Here is an 8,202-nt window from a genome sequence, read left to right as displayed (position 1 = left end):
ATTTTCTGTTCGTTCAGCGTGGTAGCTGCTGCGTCCTCATTTTTCGACTATCCAGTGGGCGACTTAGATCTGGCAAAGCTCTCTCCCTCCAAAGTTCTCCATCTTCATGTGGAGAATTCTACAAAATACGATCCCCATCGACAGTAAAGTTCAAGATAGAGGCGTCGCCATGGCCTCTAGGTGCAGATGTTGTCTTCAAGGTACAAATGCTTCTCCCCAGACGGAAACAATTCCCCACCTTTTTCTTTTTGGTCGGCACCCGCAAGCCCTTTGGGCCTACTTCGGCTCGGTGTGCGGGATCCCTCCTCTGTTTCACAGCTCCATAGCTAGAAAGCTGAACCATTGGAGGTTGGCGTCGGCCTCTGGAGCAGCGCATAGCTCGGTGCATTTACTACTGCCTATTCTCATACTCTGGGAGCTTTGGCGGTCCAGAAATGATGCTGTTTTCAACAATTCAGCGATGACCATTGGGACGTCAGAGGCCCGAATAAGATGGTGGGCAAACATGCTGCTTGACGCAGATTTATTAGTTGTTGTTGGATGGAAACACAGGTTCAGTCCCAAGATTTCAGCAGTTGTTCAAAGGCGGAAGGACCCCTCTCTGGTGAAATGGAATCAGCCATCCCCAGGTTGGGTCAAATTAAATGTAGATGGATCGGCGATGGGTAATCCAGGGCCTTCAGGTGGGGGAGGCATCTGTAGGAACGAGAACGAAAATTTTCTATTCAGTTTCACCGCGGGCTATGGGGTTGGATCTAATAATATGGCGAAGCTCCAAGTTATTAACGACGGGACGATGCTATGCTTGGGAAAAGGATTGAAAAGGGTTATTGTAGAGTCCGACTCTAAAGTAATGATTCAATGCCTCACAAACCACACCATTGCCCATCGGAGGTGGAGACCATGGCTTAATAGAATCTACAGGTTACACCAATTGGGCGAATTTGTTTTTACTCACATACTTAGAGAAGGTAACGGTCCGGCGGATGGCTTAGCGTGGGAAGGGAGCCGTCTGCAACTGACTACGATCATCTTCATCCCAGGTCCCTTCCTTCGGTAGTCCGAGGTATGATCTTTCTGGATAGAGTCAGCCTAGGGACACTTAGATCGACTGGCTGACCCTGTCATTTTTAATTTTTTGTCGCCTTTGGGCGCTTCTAGCAATTAGGTATTCGGATGGGCCTCGTTGTTTTTTTTTTCTTGTCGCCGCCTCGTCCTTTTTGTTTCGAAGGCAGGTTTCTTGTCTTTTGTGCAGAGCCGTGTATAGCCTATATTTTCTGATATGATATATTTCCTTTTGAAAAAAATAAATCAAGCGGATTGAGAACACGACCAACCGCCAGGTCACCTTCTGCAAGCGCCGTAATGGCCTCCTCAAGAAGGCCTATGAACTGTCTGTGCTTTGTGATGCTGAGGTGGCTCTCATCGTCTTCTCCAGCCGCGGCCGCCTCTACGAATACGCCAATAACAGGTATAATACAATCAATAGGTATAAGAAGGCATGTGCAGATTCCTCAAGTTTAGGATGCGTATCGGAAGCCAATTCTCAAGTAAGTTTTCTTTCTTATATCTCAACAAAGCTTTATTTCCAGGCATTTGATGGGTGAGGCCCTCAGTTCCATGACTGTTAAGGAGCTCAAGCAGCTGGAGAATAGATTGGAGAAAGGCATTAGCAGAATCAGATCTAAGAAGGTTGTAATAACATCCTATTGCAGGAGGTTGATTTGCAAAATGATAATATGTACCTCCGTGCTAAGGTATCTATCCATCTATCTCGTTGCATCTGGGCATGTTGCCTGCTCCTGAATACGACGTTATGCCTGGATTTGATTCTCGGAACTTCCTACAAGTAAATCTAATGGATTCCAGTCACCATTACTCTCACCAGGAGCAAACAGCCCTCCAACTTGGCTAAAAGGTAATGTGGTGGATGGTCCAATGTTCTCTACAGCTTTTCTGAGATTTGAATCCGTAGTAGCATTCGATCAGATGCAAGTTAGAGGGTCTTTTTTTATGTCTAAAATGCAGAGGACAATGGGTTGGAAAAACCCAAATGAGGCCCTTATTATCTTCTATATGCAGATGGTCATAAGACTCGTGTCATGACACTGTTTTTCTACGATAATATCAATTTCCATTAAGATGTATGTTATTGCTTCTCATATCCTATATATATGTCTAGATCTATGCATGTGAAATGTGTTTCTTGTTTATGCGTATTACCCTCTTTTAGTATTATTATTTTTTTAGTATCTATGAAAATGGACATTGATCTCACTGTCATGTGGATGTCCATATCTCATCCCAACCTCTTATCCACTAAAAAGATGTTATATAATCATTCTAGAAGAAGCAATCAATGATGGATTTTCATATAACCATTTACCCTCTTCACATTGGTCAAGATTCATATTTACAAGGATGATTAATGGAATATAAGAACTATTCCTATTGAATTACCACTGAATAAGCATTTACTAAATTTGCCACAAATATTTTTCCAATTCAATCTCAAGATTGTTGGAAATTAGATTTTGGAATATTATTTAAATTATATAAAATTAAAATAAGAAAATTAGAAAACTTATCAATTTGTAAAAGTGAAGGCGTGACGTGAATCACCCGGCTTGAAATCGAATTTACCCCCCTTAACAACGTCCCTAGTGCAACAGGTTACTAGAGCAATCGACCTCTAGGATACAACGACTATGACCCTGTCCCAGCAGTGCACTCATTGTACGTGGGCTTGAACTACTTGTAGTCTTAATCCAAACTTTTAAAAAAAAAAAAAATTTACTTAAACCATACTTTGAACATAAAACTGAACTTTTTCTTATATTTAAAAAATAGATAAGAGAAAATCTATTTATAGACTTTATGAAGACACCCATAAGGGCATATAGACACCCTTTCAAAAAGGGTTGTGATTATTGGGTTTTAACCTAATTGGTGCGACCCTTAGGCTTAAAAAGACACAACTTTTCAAAACAAAATATGAAAGGGTGCAACCCTTCGGATTTGCATGAAAAGACACATCCGTAGGGCACGCGCACACTTATGGTCATGGCTATGGCTCGTCCCAATGGAAATTTTGAAACATTAATATGTTTTAAATTAATTTAAAATACAACAGGGGCTATGTCATCATTATATTGTTTTCTTTATGATGGATGGATGGGATCTCATACCTATCTTGCCATGCTATCGGCACGTACACGAATTTTATTGCACACATGGGCACTTAGTAAGGCTCACAGCAAACTTTTCAAAGCCATAGGCTATGGATCACATGATTCCGCTTGTTGTAGGGAGCGGATTGCTTACGACTACAGTTATACACGAACCAAGTCAGCTTGATTAACTTGCTCAATTCGACTCGGTTTGAAATTGGGTTCGAGTCAAGCTATTTTTTTAAAGCTTGAAAAAATTCGAGCCCAGTCCAAGCTAGGTCCTTGGTTCGAACCCAACTCAGTCTGACTCAGTTGACCGGGTATAACTCCTCTTTGTGCAGCGCCCGTCCAAAACCCACCCCCATTTCTCCTCTCTGCCCAGCTGGCAGCTAGACCTTAACCCACCACCCCACCAATTTCTCTCTCCCTCTCTTTAACTTCCGGTCAATCCCCTCGCTCCAGCGATCACCAAGCTCTCTCTCTCTCTCTCTCTCTCTCTCTCTCTCTCTCTCTATATATATATATATATATATATATATATATATATATATATATATATATATATATATGCTCCCTTTTCACCTCCTCCAAACTCGACTTGAAAGCCTAAGCTGGCCCGAGCTGCTGAACAAACTGTCCAAGCTAGGCAATCAAGCTCAAGGACTGAACCAAGCCTAGACGAGCCGAGTTGTGTCAAGCTCAACTCATGTACAACTCTACCTTTAACCCATAGAGATGGGCGTCATAAATCTACTGGCGATCTGTTTTAAAAGACCACAGTAGAAAAAGATTTCTAAAAATCAGTAGATCTAAAACTCATTTGGGCCATACACACAAAACAATGGGGATTCAACGCCTAGCTGTGACAGAAGTTTTGTATAAGAATGATATTTCTTATTGCAGTTTATCTGAGTGGTAATAATTCTATGAATGGCTTGGATGGCATATAAACATTATGCAGCTTCAGGAAGATTTCAACTGTGGACGCTGCTGTTCACGCTGTTTTGTTGGTGTGGCCCACATGAGTTTTGGATCTGCCTGATTTTTAGAATCCTGTCCTATTGCAGTCTTTCAAAACAGATAGACGCAGTGGATTTGTCACAGACATCTCTGTTAACCCCACGTAGACCATTGCAGCAATGGCCCATCCATCGGTTGAAAGACTCCATGACTTGAATTGACCTGTTCGGTCTCGAGTCGACTTGTCCAAGCTGGTGTTGAATCAACTATGTGTCAAATCCACTGCAGGTAATCGAGAGGATTACCGTCTCGCAGCAGACCGGTCATTCGTACATACAGTGGTCCGCGAGTGCATCGTTGGTTTCCGTTCGCGCAGTTGTAGCATTTAAAACCTTCTCATGGCGTCTCAGTCATTCTTCGCAGGGAGGAACCGATCCGGACTGTTGCGATTTTGCGGACCTACACGGTGAGAAGACGACACCGCATTGATGTTCCCCCTTCTCAACGCAGATGGTTTTTGAGCTCTTCCCTTCATTGATGCCATGTTCATCTGTTTTTCCATGGTTCACAGGTATCGGCCTCGGAACAGATCTTGCCGAAGATCGTCGAACGCTGCTGCAGCACATCCAAATGACTATCAGCCCAGTGCTGGGCATGAGACAGAGGGAGATAGCGTTGAAGAAACGCCTGGTGCACTGGAGGCGTTGATGAGGATGATAATCGGTTGCTTGATTATTATCCTCGCCATTTATCTCTTCCCGTGTCACATCATATGATCAGCCTTAAGTTATGCTTGCTTCATTTTTATGAACGTTTTGGGATATGTTTTTGGACAATGATTTACTTCCTTGTAGTAAAGGGACTATGTTTGAATGGATGGTTTGTGATTAAATGCTAGACTTGTCATTTGCATGGTCAATTGCTATATTTGAGAGAACAGGTAAGCTCCTATGTTAGTGCTTATCTTAGACTGCTACTGGCCAGTTAGTTTCCATCGTTTGATATGTCAACACTGATCCAGACGTCGGTTTACAACAGGTTCACCACAGAGAGCTGGAATACATATTGGTGCAAATCGGTTTATATTGTGGACCATTGAAGTTAGTGAAGAAAGATCATCATTTGTTATATCCCAAATTGAGACCTAGTGGAAAGGCATGTGGACAACATAATATGCCTGAAAGAATTCCCACTGGTGGGCGATCGTGGCCACCGGTGGGCGATCGTTGCCGCACGGTATATATTCAACGCAACTGACAAAAATCAACGCAGCTGAAAAAATCAAGCAGCTGATTGCAGTACCATAGCTAATATGGTGGACACCATAAGAGAGAAAATGCCTTAATGTGACTACTACAGTGTCAACCCAAACATGCGACTACTGTATTGCCCGTAAATACACCCACAAAGTTTCCAAAAACAAGCATGATAAAGCGGAATACCAGTATTACGCCAATCATTGATAATACTACCCCCTTGTGACTAGGACGGAATTTCCTAAGTCTTAACATAGCGAGCTCTCGCAACAACAAGCTTTGTGGGGCCCACCGTGATGTGTGTACTACATCCACTCCATCCATCATTTGTGTCAGCTCATGTCAGGACCTGAGCTAAAAAAATCAGAGATCCAAGATATAGATAGCCCTAATCAGATACGTGGAAGATGCTCTTTTTACGTCACTACAATGACGAACGCATAAGCATTCCACCCTCATGTGTGAACCATATCGGATCACCATGATACACTGATAAACCGTTAGATTTGCACAGGCCCACCACATTGGCATGATTGCCCTAGCAATTCTTCTGGGATGCGGATTGTATACTGTGGTATACTAGGTGAGCCCACCGTCTTGTTTGTGAGAAATCCACCCATCCATCGGTTTTACCAGCTTATGTTAGGACATGAGCTCAAAAGCAAGGCAGACTCAACATATAAGTGGGCCACACTACATGAAATAGTGGGGATTGAATGACCATCATCGAAACATTCGTGGGGCCATGGAAATTTGAGTCACGCTAATATTTTTGTGTTTTCAAATTATCACAGTGGGAATGACCTTTTGAACGGTTTGGATGTCATATAAACAATATGGTGTACACCATGAAGGTTTCAACAGTAGGCATTTCTCTTCCCACCATTTTCATGTCGTGTCGCCCACTTGAGTTTCAAAGATGCCCAGTAAAACGGATGGACGGGTGGATTTATCACCAACATCACGGTGGGTCCCACCTAGCTTCAAACCTGTCAGGGTCACAGGCAATCTGATTCCATTCTTCTCTCGCGGAAAAGATAACGTAGGCATCGCCATTCGCCAAGCATCAGGGACGCGGATCAAGTGGCGTTGCCTACAGCCCCAGCTGGTGGCGTGGTGATATGTTGGGCGCTGTGGAGCCTACAGTGAGGTAGGTTCTTTATATCCACAGCGTCCATCTGCTTTTTCATCTCAGTTTAGGGCATTAACCCAAGAATGAAGCAGATCTGAAGCTCAAGTGGACCACACCACGAGAAATAGCGGTGATTGAATGCCTACCGTTAAAAAACTGTTTGGGGTTAAAAAGCTTTGGATCAAGCTTATAATTGTGTCCTTCCCTTCATCCAGGTCTATATGACCTTATCAACAGGTTGAATGGCAAATAAACATTACAGTGGACCCAAGGAAGTTTTCAACTGTGGGTGTCCTTTCCTGTGGTGTGGTCCACTTGATCTTCGGATCCACTTCATTTTTGAGCTCATTACCAAAAATTAGCTTTAAAACGGATAATTGACCTGGATATGAAATACAGATAGGCCTGAGTGCACAACACATCACCCCACACCACCACTAGAGGTGGTGTGGGCAACACCACCTAATCCGCGTGGAAGCCTCGGTTCCTCCACCTAACGAATCCCACTGGAAAGAACCCCCCCACCTGATGCTCCCTCAGTCACTTCAAATAAATGGGACGCACCTAACATTAAGTTTACTTTGAGAAATGATGAGATGCAATTAAGTATTTGGGTGGTATTGTCATACAACCAGTTTCTTTGTCCGAACACTGATCTGGACAATCCATTTATTCCAGCCTAGTACTAGTTGCACATCAGGCAAAAGTCATATCAATCAGATAATCTTGCACCCTTGAATGCTGGTCCCTTTTCTATAACCGTTCATTTTAGAAAGCCATATATAAAATGGTTAGCATCGTCTACGAATTACCTCTTTAGAATCATAAGCCATCCAAAGAATATCTAGTTGAATGAATACTTTAAGCTGATGGTTTCACCTATCTAGCTTTTCAGGATCCTGGCCGTCCACTTGTGCATGCTGCTGTGATGGTTACATCCATCCGATTGGTGTGATTGTTGAAGTGTCACCAGACAAGTGTTGGGTAGAATGAATGAACGGTGTAGATGGGTTCAAATTGTAGAAATACAACAGCTGTATCGGAAGCTTAACAACTGTATAGTTGTATGATATCCTTTACCGTTTAAATTTTATTTAGATGTGATGGACATGAGAACTATAAAATTCAAGGACACGTTAGGACATTTTAAGTAAAAAAGTGAAAGTGACGTGAATTGCATGCGGAGTAGCATGGTGAGTAGACTCTTCGTGGGGTTCAATGTATGTGTCTGATCCGTACATTAGTTTTACCATCTCATTTTGGAGCTGAATTAAAGAATACCAAAGGCTCAAGTTGACCATAATACAGTGGGATTTGAATGCCGCTAGCATGTCGCGTCATGTTGAATTATATTAGATAGGGGTGTACACGAGTTGATCCAAGTTGAACTGGGCTCAACCCGTCCCGGCCCAGTCACCAGCCAAACCGAGCCCAAACTCAGCCCGGCCCGGTCACTGGGCCAACATGTCCAGCCCAAACTCAGCCCGGTCAGCAATCCGGCGAGTTCGAACCGAGTTTGGGCCAGTTTCGGACCTTACAGCAAGTTCATAGGAAGGGCTTTGGCAGGTAATCCACGTCTAATTGCAAGGCCCTCGATCAACGATTTAGATAGTTGAATTATAAACTCCACAAAAAATCTAACTAATCAGGACATTATAATTCTTTTTTGTATTTGAATGAATCT

This window comes from Magnolia sinica, chromosome 18 (genome assembly GCF_029962835.1).
Source record: "Magnolia sinica isolate HGM2019 chromosome 18, MsV1, whole genome shotgun sequence".
In the NCBI taxonomy this organism is placed as follows: Eukaryota; Viridiplantae; Streptophyta; class Magnoliopsida; order Magnoliales; family Magnoliaceae; genus Magnolia; species Magnolia sinica.
This window is presented reverse-complemented; position numbering follows the sequence as displayed.